This window comes from Octopus bimaculoides, chromosome 3 (assembly GCF_001194135.2).
Source record: "Octopus bimaculoides isolate UCB-OBI-ISO-001 chromosome 3, ASM119413v2, whole genome shotgun sequence".
Classification (NCBI taxonomy): Eukaryota; Metazoa; Mollusca; class Cephalopoda; order Octopoda; family Octopodidae; genus Octopus; species Octopus bimaculoides.
This window is the reverse complement of record NC_068983.1, coordinates 70689312-70698055: the sequence shown is the minus strand read 5'-3', so window position 1 is coordinate 70698055 and position 8744 is coordinate 70689312. Positions and strand designations below refer to the sequence as shown.

Genomic DNA, 8744 nt, shown 5'->3' with positions numbered 1-8744 from the left:
TGTGTGTGTGTGTGTGTGTGTGTGTGTGTGTGTGTGTGTGTGTGTGTGTGTGTGTGTGTGTGTGTGTGTATATATACAGAGAGAGGCAGAGATTGATAGACAGACAGACATATTTTTGTATGTATATGAATGTATGAAATCTATGTATGCACTACTGTAGAAAATGCATAGACGTACTTTATATTTCCTAAAATTGTATGGACTTCCTTTTCGTATCATATCGAATTAATGTAAAATATTGTATAATGTAATAAATGCGTAATTAATATGGTACTACACAATATGTATTTATATTTCTGACACACAGTGCACGTATTTCTCGGCTAGTATCGCTAGACTGTATTCATGAATTTATGGAGAATACTAATTTAATTTGACATAAATTAAATTTTAATTGATAATATGTAATTGTTTAATTATTGAAAGTATAGTATGCAACTCAATGTATAACATACATAATTTAATGAAAGTGGCAAATGGAATAATCATTAATTGATAAAATACATTCACTAATCATAGTATTTAACCTAGGACCGCTGTAAACGTCGAACTCATATCTTAACTGAGATCTGAAGTTTATTAAATTTTTCTCAGTTCTCAGTTATAACTTCACGTTTTAAAGTAATACACACACACACGCACAAACACACACACACACACACAAACACACATATATATGTATACATCCATGTATATATATAATGTGTGTGGTGTGTGTGTGTGTGAATATAGTAATGTATACATGTATCTATATATTATTATTACTAAGTCGGTGAGCTAGCGGAATCGTTAGCACATGAGCCGAAATGCTAGCTGGCATTTCGTCTGCCCTTACGTTCTGAGTTCAATTCCGTCGGAAGTCGACTTTTCCTTTCGGCGTCGGTAAAATAAGTACCAGTTGAACTCTGGTATCGATTTAATGAGGTTAATCTCTCTCCCGCTGCTGGCCTTTGCGAAAATTTAAAATAATAATTAGTAGTATTGTTATTATTCCTTCGTAACACAATGTAGGTAAAAATGCACTGGAATCTAGTCAGCTGTCAAGTCACAACAAGGACCTCAGACAGATAATACTCTCCTTATGATGTGCTTTTTGCAAGACATCAATCTTGCATTTGATTTCTAGTTGCCTTAAGAAGTCTTGAAGTTTAAGTGGGATTGAACCCAATGTTCCGATCACCACTGGTATCACTTTTATATTACCCTCCCGCATTCCATACAGTCTTGCCATTTCCACTTTCAGTTCGGTGTACTTGGTGATTTTTCAACTGCTTTACTCACAATATTCATATCATTTGGTATGGCTACACCAATGATCTAACAGTATTTGTCTCTCTTATTCAATATGACAACATCCGGCCGTGTTCTATTACACGATCCGACTGAAAATCATAGTCCGAGAGTATCGTTATTTTACCAATCTCCTGCATAACTTTACTTGTTACATGATCATACCATTTTTCTGTTACTTCATATTGGTATTTATGGCATAAGAGCCAATGAAGATACACACTTTATCGTGGCGGCGCTTATATTATTTTTGTGCAAGGCTCTCACATCCATTTACCAAGTGGGTCACATTTTTCACACTCTTTCCACAGAGTTTGCATTTCTGGGTGTCAGAAGTTTTATAGATGTTATATATCACTGAATTTGTAGCGAAAGCCTGGTCTTGTGAAGCAATGACCAGGCTTTCGGTGGTACGCTTCAAATCACCTCGCTCAAGCTATGCCCACGATGCTGTACTATCCTTAACGTCTTGTGTATTCGTTTCAAACTGTCCATGCATTTCAAGGTTTTCTTTTCTCTTCTCCTCAGCTCTTTGGTTAAACTCTTCCTTGCCCATCATTTCATCTGCATTTACACCCATATCTTTCGCGGCATACTGCAGTAGGTCTTCACCACTATGTATCAAATACTCGGCAAGCGTTCTCCTTTCACACCTTATACAATGGTCTATACTAATTAATCCTCTGCAACCATTCGTTCTTTCCATATACAGTCCGTTTACGTCTGCTTTAAGGTGTAGCGCCCCATGCAGCGTCATCAACTTTCTCTTCCTTCTATCCAGTGTTGATATTTCCTCCTTAATCCATATATATATATATGTATGTATGTATATATATACCAAGTATATATTTTAAGTATTCTCGTTTGTGAGATCAGTCGAGTTTATTTCAGATATTCTCATTTTAAAAAGCATCTCTGGCTAATCGTTGAGAGGACTTTGGTGTTGATTTGTCGGAGGTTTGCGCTCTCTGAGCGCTCTTGTTATTTACTTTTAATCTGCTTGTATGTTTCAGTCACATGCCGAGACACACCCAACGTCCTAAGGCGAGTGAAGGATAAGAGATGTTACAGTATGACTGAAAGCTTGCGGTGGGAATGTTGCAGGGGCAGTAGCGAAATATCTTCGTGTAATACAACATAGACATTTAAATGGAAAGGGTTTTTCTAAGGATGTGAGCAGAACTTGTTAGCACAATCTTTCGGATTTCTGTGAGACATGGTTCTCCTGGGATATTATCTAGACGTTTGTGACATCCCTTTCTTATCACATCGAGGGCATCCACAATAGCAGTTCTCGCTTCAAAATGCTGCATCTTGTATTTCAATTTCCAGGTTCTTATATTTACTTAATTTGTCAAATTCCTTAACCGATATATTTTTATAGGTTGGAACATTTGCATCTATTAGTTTACAGATAGTTTCTTCTGTCTGTTATTATTATCATTATTATTATTATTATTATTATTATTATTATTATTATTATTATTATTATTATTATAATTACTATTATTATCATTATTATTATTATTATTATTATTATTATTATTATTATTATTATTATTATTATTATTATTATTATTATTATTATTATTATTATTATTATTATTACTGTCGTTGTTGTTGTTATCGTTATCATTATTATTATTATTATTTATTTATTTATTTACTTATTTTCGTTGCAGAGCTTCTAACGTTGGAGATGTACTACGGTGCCAGATGTTCACTACTAGTGAACTAAGGTAACACCCCTTATTTTTCGAGCAACATCCCACCTTTTCAGCGACCACAACTGCTTAACCTCCCAAGCTACCCTGTTATATCTTTCGACTTTTCTTTCTTCCTTATCGCATACCTTGTTGTCAGCTGGGCATGCATATATATGATCCATCATCGTTTGCTTTCTTTCCCAATTAACACTATATCTGCTGGTTTCCTATTCTCTATCCTATGGTCGCATTGAATCATAAAATCCCATAGGATCTTCGCGTTATCATTTTCGATTATGCCTTCGAGTGTATGTTCGTACCATGTTTTTGCTTCTGGTCTACATCAGCTTGTTTGCTAGGGCCACATATTTGCAATGTAGAGATCTTTGTTCCCACCTATCAACCAATTGTTCAAGCGCATTTTGCTTTGCTATTGACTTAACCTTCTTTGCAACTACAGTTGCTGTACTTCCATCATGCTGTAGCACTGTCTGCCATTTATTCATAGAGTGTCTTATGTATTTTATAATTATTGGTGCTACCTTGTTTATGGCTAGTGTTCCGAAGATCCACGTGTGGAGAACACTATCAAAAGCCTTTCGGTAGTCGATCCAGGCCATACTGAGGCCTTTCTTCTTTCTGCGGCTGTCTTCAGTTACGGCTTTATTGATCATTAATTGATTTTTACAGTCGTATGAGCACTTGCGGCATCCCTTCTGCTCTTCTGGAAACAGGTTGCTTTCTTCCAGGTGCTTACTTAATCTCTGCGATATTATTGCAGTAAAGGCTTTGTAGATTGTAGGGAGACAGGTTATAGGTCTGTATCTTTGTGGTTTTGCCGTTTCCGTGGAGTTGGGAATTAGGATAGTTTTCCCTTTCGTGAGCCATTCAAGCATTGTCTCTGGTTCTGCTAGTATTTCGTTAAAGTTTTCAGCCAGCTTTTTGTGTATTCCTGTCAGATATTTTAACCAGAGTTGGGGATCTTGTCGTGCCCAGGTGCCTTCCAGTTGCTTAGTCTTTGCAGTACCTGGGCGACCTTTTCAGTTGTTATAGGGGTCCAGAGTTGCTCAAGGGCTAAGTTCGTTGTTTTAATAGTCCTTTTCTGAGATTGTTCCTTCACCGACCATATTTCCAAAATTCTTCCACTTCTTCTGCCTTTGGTGCTGCAGTAATGTCTATTTTATTTTTTGCCAAGTTCGTGGGAGAATTTTTGGCGTTTCGCATACCAGCGGATCCTTTGTGCTTTGGCAAGGATATCTTGCTTTAGCTGTTCTTTTACCTCAGGTAAACCTTTTTCTGTAATGTTGTATTTGCACAGTATTTTTGTTTTCTTCTTGCTACTTAGTAGTGTTGATTGTCTACTAATTCCTTTGAGAATCGACAGATCTTTTCTCTTTTTAAAAATTTTTTGGGGATATTATTTATCCACAGGGTTTGTTTGGGTGGTGGAACTTCTGTTGAGGGAGTGTCCTGCTTCTTTTGTGTCTGCAGTGGCTGCTGCATATATTATGTCATTTAGTTCACTGATATTGCCATTTGTTTCTGTAGGTATTAGTTCCGTGACGGCCATGTTTATGCTATTTATTATTGATGTTGTTTTATTGTCTATTTTGATTTTGGGAGGTATAGTCTGTGGTCCATTCTGAGATCTGTGGTTTTCAGTTCTTCGATTATTCTCATTTTTATAATATCACTGTTTCCAGGTTTTAGATTTGTTTCGCCTTCCTTCTCATTCATATGTTTGTCTGTAATGTTCCTGATTGGTGCTTTTTGTACATTATTATACGGTCTGGGTTTGTTGTTTTTTGTTTACTTCATTTTTGTTGGAAATGTTACGTTTGTCTTCGTGTTTTACTGTCTCAGTGTTTATATCATTTGGCATTGTTGTGAGGCTATTATCTACATTTTCCTGGTGTATTTTTCCTTTTAATTGTTCTATTTCTATTTCTGATATTTAGGTTGTTTTTCTTTCATATTTTATATGTATATGTTGTTGAGTTTTCCTTGTTTGGGTAGAGCACTGCTGTAAAATAAGCGTGTAGGATTGAAATATATCTGGTCTGTTTTTTGCCTTGATGGTCCGGTCTGCATATACTGGGAAGTCCCAAAGAATAGTTACATTTTCTCCCTCAGTTACAGCTTCAGGGTGGTGCTTGAACTGTATTTCTCGGAAGCTGTTATGTATCAAAGAAAATTCTAAATTAGTAATGATTAATGGTTCAGATGGCAGTAGAATAATGCATTTAAGAAGTTAGCGTGCATTTGAAACGGCAACTCACGGCTCCCGTTTGAAAGATAGTGACCATATAAAGACTCCTTTGTTAGATCGTGTTCAATCCAGTTTTAATATCTGGTAGTACTTGTTCAATTGTAACACATGACAGAAAGATTTTTCATTGTAATTCTCCACTTTTCTTTGTTGTTTTTTTTTTTACATGCTTTCATTTGTATAAAATCAATATATATTCATAAGCATATGTAAATTGAATGAAAATACGTGTATGTGTTTTTCTTCGTCACACTTTTAGGATTATATTTTGTATAGACGTTCATGTACTTACTTAATCTAGCGATTATTACAAATATAATCTAAAACCACGTTATCGAATATAGCCTTTTCTTTTAAAAAACGAATTATCTTAAACAGACCGTGCCGCAAGGTATGTCAGAGATTTCCAATTTGGTGTCATTGAGAGTTTTGTGGGATGGCAGGGGTTTAAATTTAAACATCACAAGTAACGTAAATATTAATAAGTACATCATGCATCTTTATAGACGATACAATGTTGAGGCCACAGAAATGTTGGGAATCACTGACAAAGACGCTACTGGTTTGTATAGCCAAATGTAGATTAGAAGTATCGGGCCATATTTTTATTTTTGTATATCTTAGTCAAGAGGGGAATGTAGTGTCATTATTATTTACATGATGTCTGAGGCAGTAGAAAGAGAGAAAGATATCTTCAAACATGATACTTATCTTAATTCGAGTAACACACCGTATGCCTAGGTTGTTGTGATAAACCAGGTAACGGATTAATTGTACGACACAAGTAGGTTTTGACAGGATTTGAACTTAGAAAATAAAGAACTGAATTAGAAATACTACAAGTTATACAGTCGACATACTGAAGCTTAGAACAGTAAACTGGCCGACATTGTTACTTTATAAAGAAAAATAAATAGAAAAGGCATACCTTCAGAACGCAAACTGCTGGTAAATACATTGTAACGTATTTTCCCATCCGCTCCTAACACCTCTGCCAATTCACTACCTACATACCACTAGAAGTTTATGGCACTGTGTGCAAACTTTTTAACACATAAATGCATTAATGATAATTGTGATAAGGTTAACATGACCACGTATAGTGAAGTTGTTTTTCAGCAAAACTATTCATGGTAGTAGACATAAACGTTATGTCGGCACGACATAAAACTTAAATTGCTTATAATAATTTGCGCAACATTCATGTTCATTTATTTGTTTATGCTTTTATTTATTTACTTTTGAGCAAACATAATTTATTCAATCATATCTCTGCTGATACTCAGCTGTATTTCCCAGTCAACTCATCTAGAGACGTATGAGAAATTAGCTACCTGCGCCAGTCAGCCTATCAGAAATTTAGTTAACTCGCAACTAATGTATTTATAGAGAAAGATCAAATGAAACTGATAAATGTCGTAGTCATCGCCTGCACCGGCACCGCTATCGTAGCCGTCGTTGTTATTGTTGAAGATACTGCTGCTGGTGCGCTTTAGCGCCAAGTAATCCCTAATCGAGCAAATCTATAATCACCGACATTCCAGTCATGGCAATCCAATCTTATTTATCTAGGAATACATTGTTTATCCATGTTATCACTTCTTTAAAATAATAAGGTGTGATACAAGGGAGATATAGCTGCATTGTTTTAATGGTTCAGTATCCGTAGAGGTACCAGCCGCGATTCCTTTAGAGGACAGGCGTAAGTGGAAACGTTGTTAAGAATTTAAATTCGTCTCATACCTTATGCATAAATTATAAATACTTTGACGATGAATGACAGAAAAAGAATAATTTTGAATTATGTGTGTGTGTGTGTGTGTGTGTGTGTGTGTGTGTGTGTGTGTGTGTGTGTGTGTGTGTGTGTGTGTGTGTGTAAGCACTTATGTATGTATGTGTGCGTGTAAAACTTTTGGAGTGGAAACCTGTATTGACAGATACTTCTGTGCCCCATCCCGAAACAGACTGTTCTTTTCCTTAATGGCATGTTAATTCTGCTAAGTATTTACTCTTTTACTCTTTTACTTTTTTCAGTCATTTAACTGCGGTCATGCTGGAGCACCGCCTTTTGTCGTGAAAATTGACCCCAGGACTTATTCTTTGTAAGCCTGGTACTTATTCTATCGGTTTCTTTTTGCTGAACCGCTAAGTTACGGAGACGTAAACACACCAGCATCGGTTGTCAACCGATGGTGGGGGGACAAACACAGATACACAAACACACATACATATATATATATATATATATATATATATATATACATATATACGACGGGCTTCTTTCAGTTTCCGTCTACCAAATCCACTCACAATGTTTTGTTAACATACTTTCGACATCAAGTTAATTTCAATCAGTCAGCATTAATCTGGTCTAAATCAAAGAAAGCCTTTAATATAGCCTCTCCATTTTACAGTCCAAATACATGCTACGGTAACTTAAATTTGTTTTCCTTAATTTACTGAAAACTCACAAAGTTACAAAGATGGAAGTAAAGATAAGTAAATATATTTTTAACGCATTGATGTACATTAGAATGTAAATTCACTGCAGGATTTTGTTTCAGAGAAAAAATTCTTTCTTTAGACTTTGTGTGTAAAAACGCATCAAACCAATCTCTGAGTGACGTGGGCGAACTACAAGTCACAGTGTTTCGGCAGGATTTCTTCATTTCCGTGGCAGATATCACCATGGTCACTTGGAGCTAAGCCGAAATTTTTTGTTCCAATATATAGTAAACAACAAACAATGAGTTTGATGAAGCTTTCAAAGCTGGAGGTAATTCAGTGTACAGCTGAATTCAAAATATGCTTAATTTTTGTAACATGTCCATGTACACCAGAATGCGAACGGTAATCGCAGCGGACTTTTGTCTTGGATTAAAGCGCGTTAAAAATAAATATACATATATTTATATATATACTTTGATCCTCTTGGCTTCGTGTACACACCAGAAAACATATTGTTGGCAGCTTTCCAGAGACAAATTTTTCCGCTGACGTGAAATCTGAGCAAATGCCTTTGACCTTGTCGCATACAGAGTCGTGTTAAGAATGAATTAACCTGTCTTTATACATCTTAGTTCATTTCTCTCCTTTTTTCTCTCTCTTTCTCCCCCTCTTTCTCCCCCTCTCTCTCTCTATATATATATATACAGACATGTGTAAATACATATATGTGTGCGTGTATGCATGTGTATATACGTGGATAAGGACACACTTAAACATATCTGCATGCGTTTGTATTCGTTCAAAGCTGATGACTCATTCTGTTATTTCCCTCAGCTTTTGTAGATTCATTATTAGCTTTTACTACATGGCATTAATCTCATCATGTGGTCTTTGATATTAGTTAACTAGCCTCACTGTAATTAGTGGAAGGCAAATATCTTATGGAAACAGGCTTGATCTTATAATTCATTCGACAGAACGTAAAGTAATGAATTCGCAGAATCGCTTGATTAATTTTTTTTTTTTTTTTT

At 35.7% G+C, this 8744-nt stretch overlaps 1 long non-coding RNA gene across 1 annotated transcript in view; it reads left to right on the top strand.

Moving 5' to 3' along the window:
- The window catches only part of LOC128247295 (uncharacterized), a 101965-nt gene that overhangs the window by 90710 nt on the left and 2511 nt on the right, over positions 1 to 8744 (top strand). Inside the window, exon 2 of the long non-coding RNA XR_008263667.1 lies at positions 2973 to 3029. This is a non-coding gene — a long non-coding RNA (uncharacterized LOC128247295). The remainder of the gene's footprint in view (positions 1 to 2972; positions 3030 to 8744) is intronic.